This window comes from Pleuronectes platessa, chromosome 4 (genome assembly GCF_947347685.1).
Source record: "Pleuronectes platessa chromosome 4, fPlePla1.1, whole genome shotgun sequence".
Taxonomy (NCBI): domain Eukaryota; kingdom Metazoa; phylum Chordata; class Actinopteri; order Pleuronectiformes; family Pleuronectidae; genus Pleuronectes; species Pleuronectes platessa.
This window is the reverse complement of record NC_070629.1, coordinates 1,863,549-1,871,418: the sequence shown is the minus strand read 5'-3', so window position 1 is coordinate 1,871,418 and position 7,870 is coordinate 1,863,549. Positions and strand designations below refer to the sequence as shown.

General features: G+C 38.2%; 1 long non-coding RNA gene across 1 annotated transcript; it reads left to right on the top strand.

Moving 5' to 3' along the window:
* Positions 1-1,388: 1,388 nt before the first annotated feature.
* Positions 1,389-3,376, top strand: LOC128438551 (uncharacterized). The gene is made up of 3 exons (XR_008338341.1): positions 1,389-1,567; positions 2,252-2,458; positions 3,156-3,376. It is a non-coding gene; the product is annotated as an uncharacterized LOC128438551 (long non-coding RNA).
* The last annotated feature ends 4,494 nt before the right edge of the window (positions 3,377-7,870 follow it).

Below are 7,870 nucleotides of genomic sequence, written 5' to 3'. Positions count from 1 at the left end.
AAAAATTATGGAATATGACCAAAATAGTCACTAAATCAAAAATGGCGGGCTTCCTGTTGCGTTTTTCATAATGCTCCAAGAGGCTTTTTTGTACATCTGGTGATGATACACAACTGTCTTCAATTTCGTGAGGATCAGTGAATGCTAAATGAGGTGCATCTCCGTAAATGAGGGGCTCTCCGTTGGTGGCGCTGTTGAGCCATTTTGCCACGCCCATTTCCAAATACCCCAGAATACGTAAATTTTCACGACTTTCTAACTTACTGCAAACTTTTACAACTTTTTGAGCATGTTAAAGCCCTCAAAAAGCCAATTCATTAACGACACAGCAAAATAATAATAATTAATATATATATATATGTATATATATAACTTTATAACCTGTGTTATCAAATATGTTGTGCGGCTCCAGACAGATTTAAATTGGGGGAAGAGGGGACGAAATGGCTTTTTCAATAGTTACATTTTGTGTCTTGATCAAACCATGGTGTTACACTGACCTCTGGTGCCTTAATATTGGCACTACAGGTGTAATTCAATATTAAGTCACTAGAGAGCAGTGTTGGACCATTAACTACAGACATGGTGTTTTCATTTTGTTTATCAAATTTATAAGCCTCACCACGGTCACACAGATTGATGAAAAGTTTAAATTTTGATAACTTTAGATCTTCATCTTGTTTTGTACACATGCATCAAATTTTTACGTTGATTTGATGAAGGCCCTACGAGAAGTGAGTCAAACTGTAAGACATAGAAAAACAAGACATTTGCTGTTGCCACCAGGGGACGCTGTGATTTTAAGTCACGATTTCTGTACCGATGTCTTCAGGTCGCGACTCTTGTCTTATGTGTATAGTTTGGACTCGATTGGACAAAATATGTCCAAGATACAGGAGCCTGTGTTTTGATGGCGTTTAATCAAACTTTGAGGCCACACCACGGTCAGACGGTTTTGCTAAAACTTAATCCTTCAATAACTTTAGATCTCCATTTTGTTGTGATGACGATCGTCTAAATTGTAAGTTGATTTGATGAAAGCTGTAGGAGGAGTACTTAAAAGAAAAAATATCGAATATGACCAAAATGGCCACTAAAGTCAAACTGGCAGGCTTCCTGTTGCGTTATTCATAATGCACTGATGGACTTTTTTGTGCATCTAGTCATGATACACAATAGTCTTTGTTTTTTTTGATGATCGGTGAATGCTAAATGAGGGGCTTTTCCGTAGGTGGCGCTATTGAGCGGTTTTGACACACCCGTTCCCAAATACTTCAGAATACGTAAACTTGCGCACATTTCTAATTTACTGTACACTTTAGAAACTTTTTGAGCACGTTAAAGCCCTCAAAAAGCCAATTCACTGAGCGAAGAAAAATAATAATAATAACTAGGGCTACGTTGTAGCACTAACGGGCCCGAGCACAGGCAATTTCTAGTCTGTTGCGGTCGATGAAGAGAGAACGTTCGATGACCAAGCGCTAGTCTCCGCATTGCATGCGTTTGCGCTCTGCGGCAAGGATGATCGCTCCACTTCCTGTAGCCAGCCGCTGGTGCTGAACTAGAGGTAAGTAACCTTCAAACTATACAACATAACCTATTGCTTTATCTATCATCATATGGTTACATGCCTCAAGTTTTGTGTAATATGTAATTGTTATAAAAGTTACCGTTTATTTATCAGGTCTAATGAACAGATTGAAGCAAGTTAACTCCACAGTCTTGTTTTGGTTGTGACTTTAATTATTTTTTTAATAAGTTACTATCAATACTCTACACGTGTACGTTGCATGTGATAGTAACTATGTTTCACCAATATTCTGATACAGGCTGGTATATCCACCATTACTATTTTCACATCGTTTATTTAGTCTGTCATGGAGTTGTAGAGTGAATTAGACAGTATAGATAAGATTATAATGTCCACACATCAGTGTTGTAAACAGTTCTCACATTAATTATATAATTATGTTTTCACACTGAGGGAAGTGGAGAGACTTGATGTGGACTGTTATCAACAGCTCTGTGGGAGATCATCACCTTGAATATTACAGATGAGGTAGAAAGACATTTTATCAATGTTTACAATGTTGTATTTCCTTCAGAACTTTTAGGAAAAGCAACGTAAAAGATGTGCATGTAACCATGAGGGCACAAACACAGACCTCAGTACATCCAATCTATCTGAAAGTAGTTGTGTTTCATACACAACACAAAACATTCTTTAACAGTGCGGTTCTTTTCTTTATAGATGAGGAACTGCAGCACCTGATGTTCTCAGCAGCAACATGGTGGAGATCTGCAGCTTCATGCTGGTCAACATGTGGACGATGTCATCATCATCAGAAGCTACACAACAATGTGAAATTACTCTTATATAAAGATGGCCTGCAACTGTTTAGTGGTGGCAGTCATTTCTAAGTGTCATGGATAAGAATTAATTTCTATCTTCATTATGGTTGGTTAAAAATGTATTACAACTATGTGTATCTTTTGCTTTCTGATATGATATTGTTTAGATAAGAACCCAGTGTTTAATATTTCTGCTTTGCCATAAGAGACAAAACATGGTCAATTGGTCATCACAGCTGTGTCCTTCAGGCTCGTCCGTCCCTAATAAAATGAGAGGAAACATAAAAATAATCAGATCATAATCATTTCATCTTAGGAAATAGGTAGTGTACATCATTTTCAAATTCTCTATGAACACTGTCTGTTCTAGTAAAGTTACAATATATTATATCCACCATTACTATTCCCACCGCGTTTATTTAGCCTGTCATGGAGTTTTACAGTGAATATGACAGTTTAGATATGATTATAATCTCCACACATCAGTGTTGTAAACAGTTCTCAAATTAATTATATAATTATGTTTTCACACCGAGGGAAGTGGAGAGACTTGATGTGGACTGTTATCAATAGCTCTGTGGGAGATTATCACCTTGAATATTACAGATGAGGTAGAAAGACATTTTATCTATTTTTACAATGTTGTATTTCTTTCAGTACTTTTATCAAAAGCGACTTAAAATATGTGCATTTAACCATTAGGATACAAACCCAGACCACAGTACAACGGTTCTATCTGAAATCTTTTGTGCTTCATACACAACTCAAAACATTCTTTAACAGTGAGTTTCTTCTCTTCATAGATGAGGAACTGCAGCACCTGACGTCGTCAGCAGCAACATGGTGGTCAACACGTGGACGACTGCATCATCATCAGAAGCTACACAACACTTCTAAATTCCTCCCTTAAATAAAGATGGCCTGCAACTGTTTGGTGGTGGCAGTCATTGCTAAGTGGCATGGATAAGAATTCATTTCTATCTTCATTATGGTTGGTTAAAATAATAAAAACTTATAACAACAATGTGTATCTTTTGCTTTCTGATTTGATACACTTTAGATAAGAACCCAGTGTTTAATATTTCTGCTTTGCCATAAGAGACAAAACATGGTCAATTGGTCATCACAGCTGTGTCCTTCAGGCTCGTCCGTCCCTAATAAAATGAGAGGAAACATAAAAATAATCAGATCATAATCATTTCATCTTAGGAAATAGGTAGTGTACATCATTTTCAAATTCTCTATGAACACTGTCTGTTCTAGTAAAGTTACAAGGCTATAATGTATTTATATTTAACAAAATAATTCAGGGAAGTCTGCCTGAGATTAACGATGTAAACACTAGTAGACACGGTTATTTTTCACTGTAACACGTGACAGGACATCAACACCGTGACTCTGAATAAAGAGCCTTAGGATACGTAGTGCTCCTTTGCACAGCTGCTCTTACAATGTGTAGCAAGTGCTAAATCTCCATTAGTATAATAGTAATGAAAATCACCCTTCACATAATTGAACATATATTTTCCATGTGAACCGCTTTAACACAGTTCAATTCCGGAGCAAAATATAACTTATACAGTATTTATTAGAGTTACATATGAACAAAGTGTGTATTCTTATTTTCGGTGGATATTCAACTATGTATTTGAATATGCTTTTGGATTAAAACGTGCACTACCATGACAATGAATGTTTAGTATGGAGCTATTTCACATTAAAAGTATTGCATTATAATTTAACACATTATGTATTATGTGCAATACTTTGTAAGTAATGAAAACAGGTCTGTACCTGGAGTCAGTGTTCAGTCTGGTTGGATTCAAGTTGTGTCTCACGCTGGACATCCTAGAGGAACATTGAACACAAATACACAGATATGTTAAGTCATACATGTGCCATGTTATCTGCTTAACAGACTTTTACATGGTAATAATAAAATATGAATTCAAAGTTAATCAGATCATAATCATTTCAGCTTAGGAAATAGGTAGTGCATATTAGCCTACAATTCTGTATGACACTGTCTGTTCTAGTAAAGTTACAAGGCTATGATTTACTCATATTTAACAAAAGAATTCAGTGAAGTCTGTCTGAGATTAACGATTTAAATACTGAAGGTGGGAGACACGGTTACTTTTCACTGTAACACGTTACAACACTACTCTGAAGAAAGAGCTTTAGGACACGTACTGCTCCTTTGAACAGCTGCTCTTGCAATGCAGATGTGACTTTAAACACTCAGGTTTCTCAGGTTTCAGTTAGCATCGCTAGCCCGCTAGCGAAACTAACTTACAAGCCGACACACAGTCTCCTGTCTCAGAGTCATCCGCATAAAGTAACGCTTATATCTGCTGGGTGGACCCGCTCATGTCGTTTCATGTCGGTGTTTGTCGGTAATAACCCCAATCGAGTCGAAGAACAGTTACTGCACCCATGCGAAGATATTGTTAGCTTGCTTGTTAGCGAGCTAGTTAGCCTCCGGCGCTAGCGAAAAAGAAGCCGACACACAGTCTCCTGTCTCAGATTCATCCTTATAAACGAACGCTTATCTCTGCTTGGTGGACCTGGGTTCATGGCGGTTGTTTCGGTAACAGCTGGCATTCGCATCGAACCCGTTGATATACACTGAGCTGCTATGTAGCTCTCGGATTAGCGTCCCTTAGCTATCACGGCTGATTCAAAGGCACCCTGCGAATCACATCGAAATAAAATACTTAACGTGACTTACCACAGAAACGGAGGCGCAGACATCGTTACCGTGACCGTCAGGAGAAGGAGCAGAACATCAAAGTGTGTAATTTACTGGGTATGTGGGTGTAAGCCATTTCATGAGGCGTTCACTTGTACCTGGTTAAAGCCGAACTCACAACACACAGCACAGCTTACACTGTGGCGTCACGTGAATTTCAAACATCTATATCGCTTAAACAAGGAAGTTAAAAACAAATTTACCCCCCTCAGAGTTGTCATGAAGGAAGAACTTAGCGATTGAGACTAAAACCAAAGTTTGAGCAATGCTGTAAAAGGTTTAATTCTCCTCTAAAGTTGGCCACCCTGTAAACACAGTCTGTTAATGCATAGATAACACAAACTATGGTCTGACACTGCCATCTAGTGACTAAATATTGCAGCACATCTGCCAGATATAGATGTTTTCATACCTCAAACTGGAAGCCACACCACGGTCACACAGTATTATGAAAAGTTGCAATTTCGTTAACTTTAGATCTTCATCTTGTTTTGAACACATGCATCAAATTTTTACGTTGATTTAATGAAGACCCTACGAGTAGTGAATCAAACTGTAACACATAGAAAAACAAGACATTTGCTGTTGCCACCAGGGGACGCTGTGATTTTAAGTCACGATTTCTGTACCGATGTCTTCAGGTCGCGACTCTTGTCTTATGTGTATAGTTTGGACTCGATTGGACAAAATATGTCCAAGATACAGGAGCCCGTGTTTTGATGGCGTTTAATCAAACTTTGAGGCCACACCACGGTCAGACGGTTTTGCTAAAACTTAATCCTTCAATAACTTTAGATCTCCATTTTGTTGTGATGACGATCGTCTAAATTGTAAGTTGATTTGATGAAAGCTGTAGGAGAAGTACTTAAAACAAAAAATATCGAATATGACCAAAATGGCCACTAAAGTCAAACTGGCGGGCTTCCTGTTGCGTTATTCATAATGCACTGATGGACTTTTTTGTGCATCTAGTCATGATACACAATAATCTTTGTTTTTTTTGAGGATCGGTGAATGCTAAATGAGGGGCTTTTCCGTAGGTGGCGCTCTTGAGCCATTTTGCAACGCCCTTTTCAAAATACTCCAGAATACGTAAATTTTCGCCGCCTTCGAATTTACTGCAAACTCCTACAACTTTTTGAGCACATTAAAGCCCTCAAAAAGCCAATTCATTTAAGCTAAGAAAAATAATAATAATTATTATCCCACCGATTTCGGTGCTCGGGCCCTAATAATCTTTTCAATTTCAATAGGTCCTCTCACCGATTTCGGTGCTCGGGCCCTAACTATTGAAAAAGCCATTTCGTCCCCTCTTCCCCCAATTTAAATCTGTCTGGAGCCGCACAACATATTTGATAACACAGGTTATAAAGTTATATATATACATATATATATATATAGTTATACAATATATATAAAAACTATAGTTTGTTGCATTTATTAAATAACAGAACGACAATAAAGACAACTGTTGACATTTAACTGGTATTTTTACCTGCTACAAAATAGGAAAACACCATACTCTGACCATGGCGTGGAGTCAAAGTCTGATCACATGCCATCAAAACACGAGCGTCTGTATCTTGGACATATTTGGTCCAATCAACTCCAAACTAGACATGTAAGACAAGAGTCGCGATCTGATGACATCTACAAGGACACCATGACTTAAAATCCTAGCGCCACCTGCTGGCTACAGGAAGTGAAGCGTTTATTCTTGCTGCAGAGCTTAAAACGCACGCAAGGCAGAGACGTGCGCTTGGTCATCGATCGCTCTCTCTTCCCCGACCGCAACAGACTTGAAATTGCCTGTGCTCGGGCCCGTTAGTGCTACAACGTAGCCCTAGTTAGGGCCCGAGCACCGAAATCGGTGAGAGGACCTATTGAAATTGAAAAGATTATTATTATTATTATTTTTCTTCGCTCAGTGAATTGGCTTTTTGAGGGCTTTAACGTGCTCAAAAAGTTTCTAAAGTGTACAGTAAATTAGAAATGTGCGCAAGTTTACGAATTCTGAAGTATTTGGGAACGGGTGTGTCAAAACCGCTCAATAGCGCCACCTACGGAAAAGCCCCTCATTTAGCATTCACCGATCATCAAAAAAAACAAAGACTATTGTGTATCATGACTAGATGCACAAAAAAGTCCATCAGTGCATTATGAATAACGCAACAGGAAGCCCGCCAGTTTGACTTTAGTGGCCATTTTGGTCATATTCGATATTTTTTCTTTTAAGTACTCCTCCTACAGCTTTCATCAAATCAACTTACAATTTAGACGATCGTCATCACAACAAAATGGAGATCTAAAGTTATTGAAGGATTAAGTTTTAGCAAAACCGTCTGACCGTGGTGTGGCCTCAAAGTTTGATTAAACGCCATCAAAACACAGGCTCCTGTATCTTGGACATATTTTGTCCAATCGAGTCCAAACTATACACATAAGACAAGAGTCGCGACCTGAAGACATCGGTACAGAAATCGTGACTTAAAATCACAGCGTCCCCTGGTGGCAACAGCAAATGTCTTGTTTTTCTATGTCTTACAGTTTGACTCATTTCTCGTAGGGCCTTCATCAAATCAACGTAAAAATTTGATGCATGTGTACAAAACAAGATGAAGATCTAAAGTTATCAAAATTTAAACTTTTCATCAATCTGTGTGACCGTGGTGAGGCTTATAAATTTGATAAACAAAATGAAAACACCATGTCTGTAGTTAATGGTCCAACACTGCTCTCTAGTGACTTAATATTGAATTACACCTG